The following is a 12152-nucleotide window of genomic DNA, read 5'->3' on the forward strand; positions in this document are numbered from 1 at the left end:
ATCACACAAGTGGGGGGACAATGCTATGGTAGCCCAGGAAGGCTGGGGGAAGAATGGAATGAACAGGTGGGGTTGTTGCAGGAGCACCCCCTGTGAATAGCATACAGCTCATAATCTATGCAGGATCTGACACAGAGCAGCTGTGCTCTCTGGTTCTCTGATACAGTGGTTCTCTAGTACACTTGCCCATATTCTAGGCAGGACTGATTCTATTTTTAGATACCAAAAAGGAGGGATTGACTCAGGGAGTCATTCCCAATTTTAACTTTGCGCCTGGCTAAGAGCAGCCAGGGCACTTATGACAGCAGCAAATGGTGCAGTGCAAAAGGACTGGTAACCATGACCATCTTATTACCAATTTATGGTATGGTAGATGGTACAGTATGGCTGGTAACCATCTCTGCTGTCATGCAAAAGCAAAAGCATGCTGCTGTGTAGCGCTGCTGGACCGCCTCTGTCAGCGGCATCTAGTACACATACGGTGACAGGCACAAAAGGCAAAACTGGCTCCATGGTTTCCACGCTGTGGTGTCTGCCAGGGCAATCCAGGGAAAACGGGCTTGAAATGATTGTCTGCTGTAGCTTTCCCGGAGGAAGGGATGACTGACGACATTTACCCAGAACCACCCGCGAAAATGGTTTTTGCCCCATCAGGCACTGGGATCTCAACCCAGAATTCACAGAGACAGACTAGACTGTGTTCATTGTTCGCAAAAATGTATCTTTGCAAGGAATTCACTCCCTTTTTCCCATCACACAGCTTCGACTGTCTCCAGACCTGCCACAGCATCCCCCTCACAGAGGCTGGCAAAGATTAGGCGGCGAAAGAAAAAGACAAGGGACAAGATGTTCGCTGAACTTATGGGCTGCTCCCGAGATGAGGCGGACCAGCAGAGCCAGTGGAGGGAGACCCTCTCTCTGTACCAGCGCTCACACAGCGAACGGGAGGAGAGGTGGCGTGAGGAAAACAAGCAGGCGACTCAAACGCTGCTTGGACTAATGAGGGAGCAAACGGACATGCTCCGGCGCCTTGTGCATGTTCTGCAGGACCTCAGGCAGGAGGACAGAGCCCTCCTGCAGTGTATCTGCAACCGCCCTCCCCCGCCACAAAGTCCCATACCCCCCTCACCCAAAATAACCAGAAGAAGGGGCGCCAGAGGCCATGAAAACTGTCACTGCACCCCAGCAGAGTGCTCAAGTACCCAAAAGCTCTCATACCCTACATTTTGAGAAGTCCTTTCCTTCCCGCCTCACCCAAGCCCCCGTCCCAGTTTCATCCCCTAACTGTCTAGTTGATAATAAAAAATACTTTTCTGTTAATTACTGTTTCCGTCATGTTCTTTTAGAGGAGACTGTGTTTGAAGGGGGGAAAGGGGGTTGGTAATTGGACAGGACAATCACCTTTACCAGGGTACAGACATGGGGGCAGGATCAGCAGCAGGTCACACACACACTGCAGTCAGTAGGCACCCTGGTCGATATGGGAGGTGGTTTGCAGGTTCTGTGTGGGTGGGGGGGTATGTGACTTTGTAGCGGGGGAGGGGGGTTACAGATCTCATGCAACGGTCCCTGTCCTGGACCACAGAGCCACGCAGCAGAGGAATCTGTATCCGTCCTCCCCCGCCAAAAGGCCACATAGCCCCCGCACACAGAGTCCCAAAAAGGAGGGATGGCAGGCTCCGTTGAAACATCCAGTCTGACACTGCAGACCGCTCTGGGAGCAGGAGCCTGTCATTCCTCGAGTTTACAGGCGGTCTTTACATCACTGCACACCCTACCCAGCACAGTCCGTGTCCCAGTTTCAACCCTGTAACGCAAAGTCATCAGTAAAGAAACCTTTGTAAAGTTACAGTGGAACATGTATTTTATTTTTAAACGTGTGTTGGAAGTTGGGGAAGTGGGGTGGGCAGGGTATGTAACTGCAGATGCTAGTCAACAGTAACTTGGTAAAGAAACAGGGGCAGGTTCAGCTTCTCTGTAAAGAAACTGAACAGTCACAGGTCACGCTGCTCACTGCTCGCTGGTACTTGAAGAGTTCCTTGTCGCTGTGCAAGGCGCCTGCACAGAGCTTCACGAGCCAGGGCATTAGCGGGTAGGCTGGGTCCCCGACGATCACTATAGGCATCTGCACATCCCCAAGACTTATTTTGTGGTCCGGGAAGAAACTACGTTCCTGCAGGCATCTAAACAGACCAGAGTTCCTGAAAACACGCACGTCATGAACTTTGCCTGGCCACCCGACGTTGATGTTGGTAAAATGTCCCCCATGGTCCACCAGTGCTCGCAGCACCATTGAAAAGTAGCCCTATTTCTCAGCAGCTGACTGTGGAAGAGGTAGGCGATAAGGTGCGAGGAGTTGACAACGGCCATAACTGCAGCGGGATCCATGCTCAAAGTGCTGTGGCGCCCGCGCTGTCACTGAGCAGAAAAGTGCACGAACAGATTGCCCGCAGGCGCTTTCAGGGAGGGAGGGAGGGAGGGCGTGATTGACGGTTCAATGATGACAGTTACCCAAAACCACCCTCGACACATTTTTCCCCCCAGCATGCATTGGGGGAAATCCCAGAATTCCAATGGGCAGCGGGGAGTGCGGGAACTCTGGGATAGCTTCCCACAGTGCACCGCTTCCAAAGTCGACGCTGGCCCCGTTACTGTGGACTCTCACAGTCGAACTAGTGTATTTAGTGTGGATACACAACTTCGACTTCATAAGGTCGATTCCACAAATTCGAATTAAGTTGATTCGAAATAGTCTTGTAGTGTAGACATACCCTTTGACAAGCAGGAATTGAACCTGGGTCTTGTAAGTCTCAGCTCGGTGCCTTAACCACAACACTCCTTCCTCTCTGCCCTGCCCCTGCACTAGCCTTGAAGTGATTCCTGCTCCTAACAGAGCTCCATGGCCCTTAGAAAGTGTGGTCAATCTGCCTAGGCCATCCTGCACAGCTGTGGGCTGCAGCATGCACTCAGGGGAATGGGCGGCTTTGCTCCTTTTTTGGAGCAACAACAAGTATGTTCCCAGGCAAGTGGCCGAATGGCACAGCTCTACTGGGGTATTGGGTAATACTGTGTCCTCCCACAGGGCTCAGACTCATAAGGACACGTGTCTGCCTAGGGCAGAAGGCAAAAAAAAAAAAAAAAAAAAAGTACCGTGGCACAGCACATTGAATTCTGAATACCAAAACCAGTGCAACATCTTAATATAGGGCAAGTGACTCTAGTTTCCCATATTCCTGAAATCGTGATGAAATTTGGTATAAGGCACAAGAGAAAAAACGTAAATTCCTTGTGGTTATTTGTCTGCATCGCTAAGTTTGGCATGATAGATGTTTACTTCTCATGATTGCTACAGTAGGGGTGCTAGGCAGAGCTTAGTTGAACCTTGAACCCCAACTGGACTTCACATTTCTTGATCTAGCTGGTCCTTAGGGTTTTTTACTTTCAAGGGAACTAAAATTCAAATTGACAGCAAATTTTAATAGAAAAACCTGTCATCTTTCTGCCCACACTTCTGCTCTCTCTAGATCTCCTTGTATTATTTATCTGTCCTCATTGGTGTTTGAGACTCATCTCAATTCGGTGAATTAGGTGAATTAATTGCTCTCAGAAGGAGTGTTTTAGTTTTTCTTGTAGAAACGCTAATAAAATGTCAGGCCAGTTTGAATATATTCAGTCTAGTAAATTACAGAATTTGCTTTCACACAAAGCTTTGACTTGCCCAAAGTGAATATATTTTTTAAAAAAGTAAGGCTCTTGCCAAACTTTAAAGGTAAATGCTGGATGTTCAGAACATGCAATTTAAAAAGCTTAATGCAGAAAACAAATTCTTATCCGGCTGAGTGACTGAATATATTGCCAGGATTAAATTAGAGTGTGGCTATAGAAAAGTTGCTGAATTCCATGCATACCTACTGCATTGCCTATAATCTGTCTTCAGCAAAGAGGCTATTCATCAGATTTACTCTTCTAAAATGATCACTTACATTACACTAGGCTATCTGATATCACATTTACCCAGGAGTGGAATCTTTTGGATGGGTGCCATCTCATAAGCTTTGCACAGCATCTTAGCTTTGTTTTGTCTATAAAATACAGATACATTTAATTAAACTGAATTAGTTTTGCTGAACAACATTTGAAATCCTTTCAAGTTCAGAAATAGCCTTGGTTAGATTTCAGTCTGGTATTCAGCTGAAGGATGCCAAATGAGCAGTATTTTCCTAATCAAATATTCTGAGTTCTACAGCAAGAAACATATTACTTTACATGGCCTTCAAATGTTACAAAACGAATTCAGGCTTCCCTTCCTTTATATATGCAGTGTGTTCCTCTGATCTTGATTTTAAAAGTCTGTGTAAGTAAATGTATGTAAAGCCAGAGCTGGAACCAATTTTGGGCTTCTTGTTTACATTAAAACTGTATATACGTCTAAGGTGAAATGGCTACTCAGCTCATTTTTCATAAGTCTACTATATATCAATTACACTGCACTTTGTTATAGAATCTAGGAGTGCTGCCAACTTGGTATATTTTAATAGCCACAATCATTTAATCTTTCCCAGCAATTTTATATGCTTGTACTGAAATGCTACTTGGTTTTATTCCACATTATAAAAATTCTTATATTAATTGTGTGATTGGCATATGGCTGAAAGTGTTCGGATGCCAATGAGAATAGTTCAAGAGCTTTACAACATTAGCTTAAAAGTCAACACAAATATCTAACAAATCTTGCTGAACAGGGTGATTTTTTATGTTAATGTCTTGAATACAATATTTAATTAGAGATGTTCCCAGACCTTAATGCAGAAATATTTTTTTTAAAAGGAGAACTTTAAGATTACAAAGAATCCTGTGGCACCTTATAGACTAACAGACGTTTTGCAGCATGAGCTTTCGTGGGTGAATACCCACTTCTTCGGATGCAAAGAAGTGGGTATTCACCCACGAAAGCTCGTGCTGCAAAACGTCTGTTAGTCTATAAGGTGCCACAGGATTCTTTGTTGCTTTTACAGATCCAGACTAACACGGCTACCCCTCTGATACTTTAAGATTACAGTTCTTACAAGAGGCTTATTAATATCTGAATTATTTCCCAGAGCATTAAGAAGGTGTATTTCTTACAGGAAACATACTCAATGGCACTGAATGCTTTGCTAATGGACTTTAGCTTGATTCCCCATCCTGATAATACAAGGGCTGCCAACAGGTGGATAGATATTACAGTTGTCTTGAGTCTGAGCATGGATCTTACAATCTTGACTGTGTTGCAGCTAGAGACAGAGTGGAGTGGAGTAACTTCTTTCCCAATTAAGTATTGAGAGAAGTAAAATCCTTAAACCTTCTAACCTAAGGGGTAAGCGAAGCCATGAGGAATAGGCTGCATGGGTGCATAAGGAGCAGACCTTGCCTGACCAACTTGATTGCTTTTTTGACTAGCATTGCAAAGTTAGTGGATGAAGGGAAATCAGTTAATGTACTATTGGAATTATTTCATACCATCCCTCAAAATATTGCACACTCAAATAAATCCACGTCTACTTGCAAATGGACAGCGCTGCATGGAGTGAAAATTGGCTGACTGGCCACAGGTGAAAGGTTACAGTCACTAGCACCGTGTCTAGCTACATCCTATGACATCAGGATCTTTTAAAATATCTTCCTTAGTGATCCAGAAAAGAAAGTAAAGAGTGTGCTAATGAAATTCTCTCATGAATGTTGTGAACATCCAGCATTTACCTTTTAAGTTGAGGTATAATTGGCAGCATTGGTTTTTGAAGACAAAGAAGTGTAACATGAGAACGTAGCTCAGACTTTGTGTCAGAAATCCTGTATCTCTGGGGGGAATTAAACGACCATTACTTGTAACATTTCTAAATATCACTGCATGCCAGCTGCAGAATGCAGTGCAGCTATGGAAGAAGCCTGAGTCCTAACAACATCCTGCAGTGATGTGCTATAAAAGTGGTGTTTTGGAGTAAACCTTGGACATCTCATTGGTCAGAGTGAGCTAGTGAGCTCGTCCCAGCTTGTCACACTCTAACAAGCACTGTTAGATTTGGTAATCGCAAGGGTGAATACAAACATCTGCTGTCTCTCAGAGTCATGCCGCGGTGTGTCACGCCTCCCTGAGCACAGAACAAAATGACAACAGTGCAGGAGAGGCTGCTGCTCTCAGGAGAGTCTCACCTTGACAACAGTGGTGCAGCCAAGTAGTTACTGGCAAAGAAAGCAAACTGCTGCCCTCAAATTAAATAGTCTTGTATGCAGCTATTTAATGTTGGATTCAATTAAAATAATTAAAACAAAGCCAAAGCTGGCTGTTCAGGTGAACGCTGCGTCAGAGAGGTCCTCAGCTGCTGCTAAGTAAATGGAAGATTTGTGAGCCCTAAGCTGTCGCTGTGGCTACTGTACTTTATCTATTTTAGAGTGGAAAAATCTGCCTTATAACCTACCATACAAGGAGGTAGCCTAATGGTTTAACAATATTATTTATTTAGATTTATATGTACATCCCTGTAAAAGGAGCAACCTCCCTTTGCAACTGCACTTGACTATTCTGAAATAGAATCACAAATGTAGGGCTGGATAGGACCTTGAGAAATCTTCATGTCCAGCCTCTGCGCTGAGACAGGACCAGTGAAACCTAGACCATCCCTGACAGGTGTCTGTCTAACCTGTTCTGAAAAACCTCCCATGATCCAATTCCACAACCTCCCTTGGAAGCCTATTTGAGAGCTTAACTACCCTTATAGTTAGAATGTTTTTTTCTAACCTAAATTTCCACTGCTGCAGATTAAGCCCATTACTTCTTGTCTTACCTTCAGTGGACACGGGGAACAATTGACTGCCATCTTCTTTATAACATATGTGAAGACTGGGAGATATTAGTCTCAGTTTACAGATGAGGAACTGAGGCACATAGAGGCTAAGTGACCTGCCACAGATAGTCTTTGGCAAGAGCATGGACGTGAACCTGGAGTTCCAAAGTCCCTGGCTGGCATCCTAGCCACTGGATCATTCTTCCTGTCCAAAAAAAATTCACATTTGGCCTGAGGTTAATCAGAAAAGTTTGTAGGGCAAAGGGAGAATGTTACACGTAGACCTGCTTGAATTACTGTTCATTCCAATAGTACACATGGCTAATTTGCTCCCCTTGTCACTATCAAATCAATTCTTCTTTTCTTTTAATGCATCGTTTCAGTATTCATTGACTAGTGTGCAGGGCTAGCTTGGCTATATTAACTGTTTGCTTTGATTATTCTCTTATTTATCAGTCATGTACTTTAATGTGGTATTGTTTCTGCACCCTGATTGGATGACTGAAACTTTTTAAACACATGAGCAGCAAATAGTGAACTTCTGGTACAAGATTTTTGGACAAAAAAAATCATTTATGCTAAAAATTAGGAACTTGGCGGGGGAGACACCTGAATGTTCAGCAGGTATCTGCATCATTCAGTTACTCTACAAACCAAGCCTATGTTAATTAACAGAAATATAACAGTCTAAACAGTGGTTCGACATGGACTTGCTCTTTCAAACCTATATTTATTGTTCTTTGGCTATGACTCACTAGCAGAGGAAATGGGAAATGTTAGCTGCAGCATCCCCATGTCCTTAGGAAAAGATGATTGAATCCAACATTGTCAAAATACAACACTAACTAATTATGGCTTTGTGTTTGCAACAAGCCAACAAGTGTGAGCCTGGAAACCAGCGGCTGCATCCTAACATTCATGGGCGTTTGGTTCAGCCAATTAAAGAGACAAATGCAAACAACCACAAGGTAAATCCTTGCCCCAAAGCTAGCTCAGGGGTATTCAGATCCATAGTTTTGAAAGGCCTCATCTCTAACTTAGAGGCAAAGTGTGGCTCATGTTCTACGCACATGAAAATTAAGGAGAAGACCAACAACTATGTGATTGGAGGCAGGGGAAAGAGAACGAGAGAGACACTCAGTTCATTAAAATTTATCTGAGCTTTATAAAAACACCAGGTGGTATCATGTTCATGAACATTTTAAACAGCAAAGGAAGAGGAGGCTGAATTAGATCATGCTGTTCACGCTGTGTTGCCTAGTGATTGTACTATATAAAGTGATGAAGAATAATTGAAACAACCACTACACCAACGACTGTAAATATAAAAGGAATCTGCTTCTGTTAGGTTCATTCCAGTGGTTCTCAAACTATGGATTGGGATCCCAAAGTGAGTCCCGCCCCCATTTTAATGGGATCACAGGACCAGCATGAGACTCACTGCAGCCTGGGGCTTAAGTTGAAGCTTGAGGGCTTAGCCCAGGGCAGCGGGGCTGGGTGGGGGCTTGGGCTCTGCCCCCCCCCCGGCAGGTCAATAGTAATTTTTGTTTTCAGAAGGGAGTTGCTGCACAATCAAGTTTGAGAACTGCTAGTTTATTCTATTCCTTATATCACCCTCATAGTATCAGAGAGCTCAGCGTAATGCGTTGTGATGTGACCAATATCTGTCACGTGTGGTTCATTCTCTCTCTTCATCTTCTCAGTTACTGAGCGTGAAAGATGCACTGTGACTCAGAACTTTGTTGATAATTTGGACCTGGAGCCAGTTCAAGAGGATCCTTCCAAGAATCTTACCAGCCATGGAGAGAAAGGAGATGGTGCAATAATTACCACAGTCACTTTCTGAGCCTTTGCATTTATAGACTGTAATGATGTTGGCATCTTTCCGTGGATGCGGTATGATAGCTTGAAGCCGGATGTGTGAGAAGAATTCAGAAAGCTTTTCAATGAAAACATTTTCTTCGTGTTTGAAAACTTCAGCTGGAATGGCATCAGGACCAAGAGATGTGTTGTTTTTTCATTGCTTGCACAGACATCAGCACTTCAGATTGTACGGGTGGTTTGGCAAGTATGTTAGACACAAGTAGTTTGCAGACTTTATCCAGGAACTCATCAGACAGTAGATAGACAACTAAGTAATTCACTAAAGTGACCAGTTACCAATTGCCAGGCTAAACGAGCCTCATCAGGGCAGCCAGCATCCCGTTAGCCAGGACATTTGGGAATAGATCCCTGTAGCTCTTCCTGGCTAACACAGGGTCCTGGAGAGAATAGCTCTGCAACCAGACTTCACCCTACAAAGCAATCCCCAACCTGGTCTGTTTCCTTCCTGTGGAGGGAAGGGTTGGACTTGTGGGAGGCACATCCATAGGTTCTCCATGTTTGGGTCCAAAGATAACAGCTAGTGCTGCCAGAATTATCAGTGCAAGGGAAATAACTTGGTTTCTTTAGATATCTGATGGAATCTTTTCTGTTTATTTGACATGATTGATTGGCTGAGCCAGGCTGAGTTGTAAGATTGTGTGTTTCAACTGGGGTGACCAGATAGAAAGTGTGAAAAATCAGAATGGGGGGTGAGAGGTAATTGGCAACTATATAAGAAAAAGCCCCAAATATCAGGAATGTCCCTATAAAACTGGGACATCTGGTCACCCTAGTTTCAACAATAGGCTTTTGCATCACATTATAGGGAGTGCTTGCTGCTAGGATAAGGATCTCAAATGATCATAATAGAACTATCTGCATAGTGTTATAAATATTTAAAATAGCCTTTAAAAATCCCACTCAGATTCTATTTTTGCATTGAATATTCAAGGAAACTGCATTACAGTATGTCCCCCACAAGTAACTGCTTCTGTGGGTAGCAGTCAGCAGTCATTACTTCATGCCTAACCGTCAGCTTTGCTGCTAAAGTTTTCTTTCCACCAGTCAAGCTGAGAGACATTACAAGAAGTAGTTTTTCAAAGTGAAGTGGAGATGGTGAGCACATCTTCCCAGCACTGCACAGAGGTGATATCAGTGACCCATCCTGCCTGCAGCTAATACATATGGCTACACTAGCTACTGGCAACTGGGATCTCCACAGGAGATAAAGACAACTGGAAGTCACAAATTCTGAGCTTTTCACTAGAGAAACTAACATGCCTCAGTTCAAGTCACCTTCCACCTCCTCTGCCATACCCCATTTAAAATTCTTGCCCTTGCCATCAAGGGCCTCAACTTCACTCCTCCGTGTTTTTCCACCCTATTAATTTCCATTGTCATCCCTTCCTCTCTGTCTGTGTGCATTGCCTTGACATCACATTCATCCGTTTCTCTCTTCGTGCTTTTTTACAGAGTGCCCAACATGTAACGCCTGTCCTTGACTGGGCTAGTGAACTGTCCCACTCTCTTCACTGAAAGTTCTCTACTCCTGCAATGGTGACAATATTCCCATTTTATATCTCTCTCTTCCTTCATATAAATGTATGAAATACTAAAACTTTGCATAGCCTCCATGATGGTGCACACACTTCCACTGAGTAACTCTGGGGTACATATTGCAGTGACTTTTGTCCTTCCTTGTGGCATCTCTGTTCTACTCATTGTAACCATTACTCACCAGATCATTTGAAATGTGGATCATGAGGTCGTTTGGGGCAGAGGCTTCTGGGAAGTACACAGCACACCTGTGAATGCTATAAAATAAAGTTATTCCCTGATAATGCTACAGTTTATGGTGTATTCTTTGCTTCTCTCTGTGGAAAGAATTAACCACATTATCTGTACATTTCCATTACTCTCAGTAACAGGGGCGGCTCTAGGCACCAGCAAACCAAGCTGTTGCCTGGGGCGGCCAAATCTAGGGGGCGGCAGGCTGGGCCGGTGGACCTGCCGCAGTCATGCCTGCGGGAGGTCCACGGGAGCTGCGGACGACCGGACCTCCCGCAGGCATGACTGCGGCAGCTCAAGCGGAGCCGCCGGACCCGCGAACCGTCCGCAGCCATGCCTGCGGGAGGTCCGCTGTTCCCGCGGCTCCGGTGGAGCTCCCGCAGTCATGCCTGCGGCAGGTCTGCTCGTCCCGGGGCTCCGGTGGACCTGCCGCGGGAGCTCCACCGGAGCCGCGGGAAGAGGGGACCCGCCGCGGGACCGAGGAAGGGCGGCGCAGCGCTCCGCGCTGCCTGGGGCAGCCTATTTTCTAGAGCCGCCTCTGCTCAGTAAGATAGATACTTTCCAAATACAGAGGAAGACAACAGTCCCTACACTAAAGAGCAAACACTGCAAATGCTGTGCTTATTGGACAAGCATATACAAAAAGGATTTTTAAATGATCAGAAGTATGTGTTGTGCAACAGTAACTGCAATGCATGGAAATGGAAATTTATCAGCTGTACTTGGATGGAGGGGAAAAACTGTATTTTACTGGAAATCTATTGAACTACCATATCATTAAGAAAACCATGATCTTTTTTAGTTTAATGGGCGATTAAGATGTAAAGAGCAATTTTAGTGTTATGTATGAACATTAATGAAAATCTGTCTGGTACAGCTCATTTCAAATAAAAACAGGTATTCCAGCTGCCTTTTTTCAAGCTGGGATTCAGCTGTGGATAATAAAAATGTGCAGCTGAGGAGCTTAAATTGCTTGTTTTCTATGCTCCTGATAAGGAATAAATATTACACCCATTTGACAGACAGGGAAACTCACCCAAGGTCACTGAGTCAATGATAGAGCTGAGAATAGAATCCAGGCATTGAAATATAGCAGCCCAGCAACAGTACATCACAACACTGCCCCTTCCTTCTCCTCCAAAGGTAAAGTCCATGTTTCTGTTGTTAGCAACTTCTGCTCTAGTTAACTTCTACTGATGCGCCCCAGAGGGGTTAAAAATGGGTAGTACTGCCCCTGTCCAACAGTGGAAAATAGTCGGGTCAACAAGTACCTGCCTATGAAGTGGCTGCAGCTCTCTGGTTGCAATATTATCATTTTGATTTTCCTACTCACAGTGGTGCCTAAAGAGTGCTAAGCACTTTCAGGGACAACAAAAATACAGAGTTGGATCTTTGAAAGCTAACTCTGCATCCATTGAAGTCACTGGTAAGATTTCCATTGATTCCAATTGGAGCCAAGTTAGGCCAAGCCTCAGTGTGTTTTGGAAATGCCACCCTCAGCCCGAGATTCAAATACTTTGCAATGTATGAGCCCAAATGTGCAATCTTTACTCATCCCGGGTAGCACTTATTGATGCGAGTGGCTCCACTGAATTTAGGGCCCTATGTTTAGGCACAGCATTACAAGTGAACTGTCCCTACACTAGCCTTGTTCGGGAAAGCTGCCTTTGTTTCACCATT

This window comes from Mauremys reevesii, linkage group 1 (genome assembly GCF_016161935.1).
Source record: "Mauremys reevesii isolate NIE-2019 linkage group 1, ASM1616193v1, whole genome shotgun sequence".
In the NCBI taxonomy this organism is placed as follows: domain Eukaryota; kingdom Metazoa; phylum Chordata; order Testudines; family Geoemydidae; genus Mauremys; species Mauremys reevesii.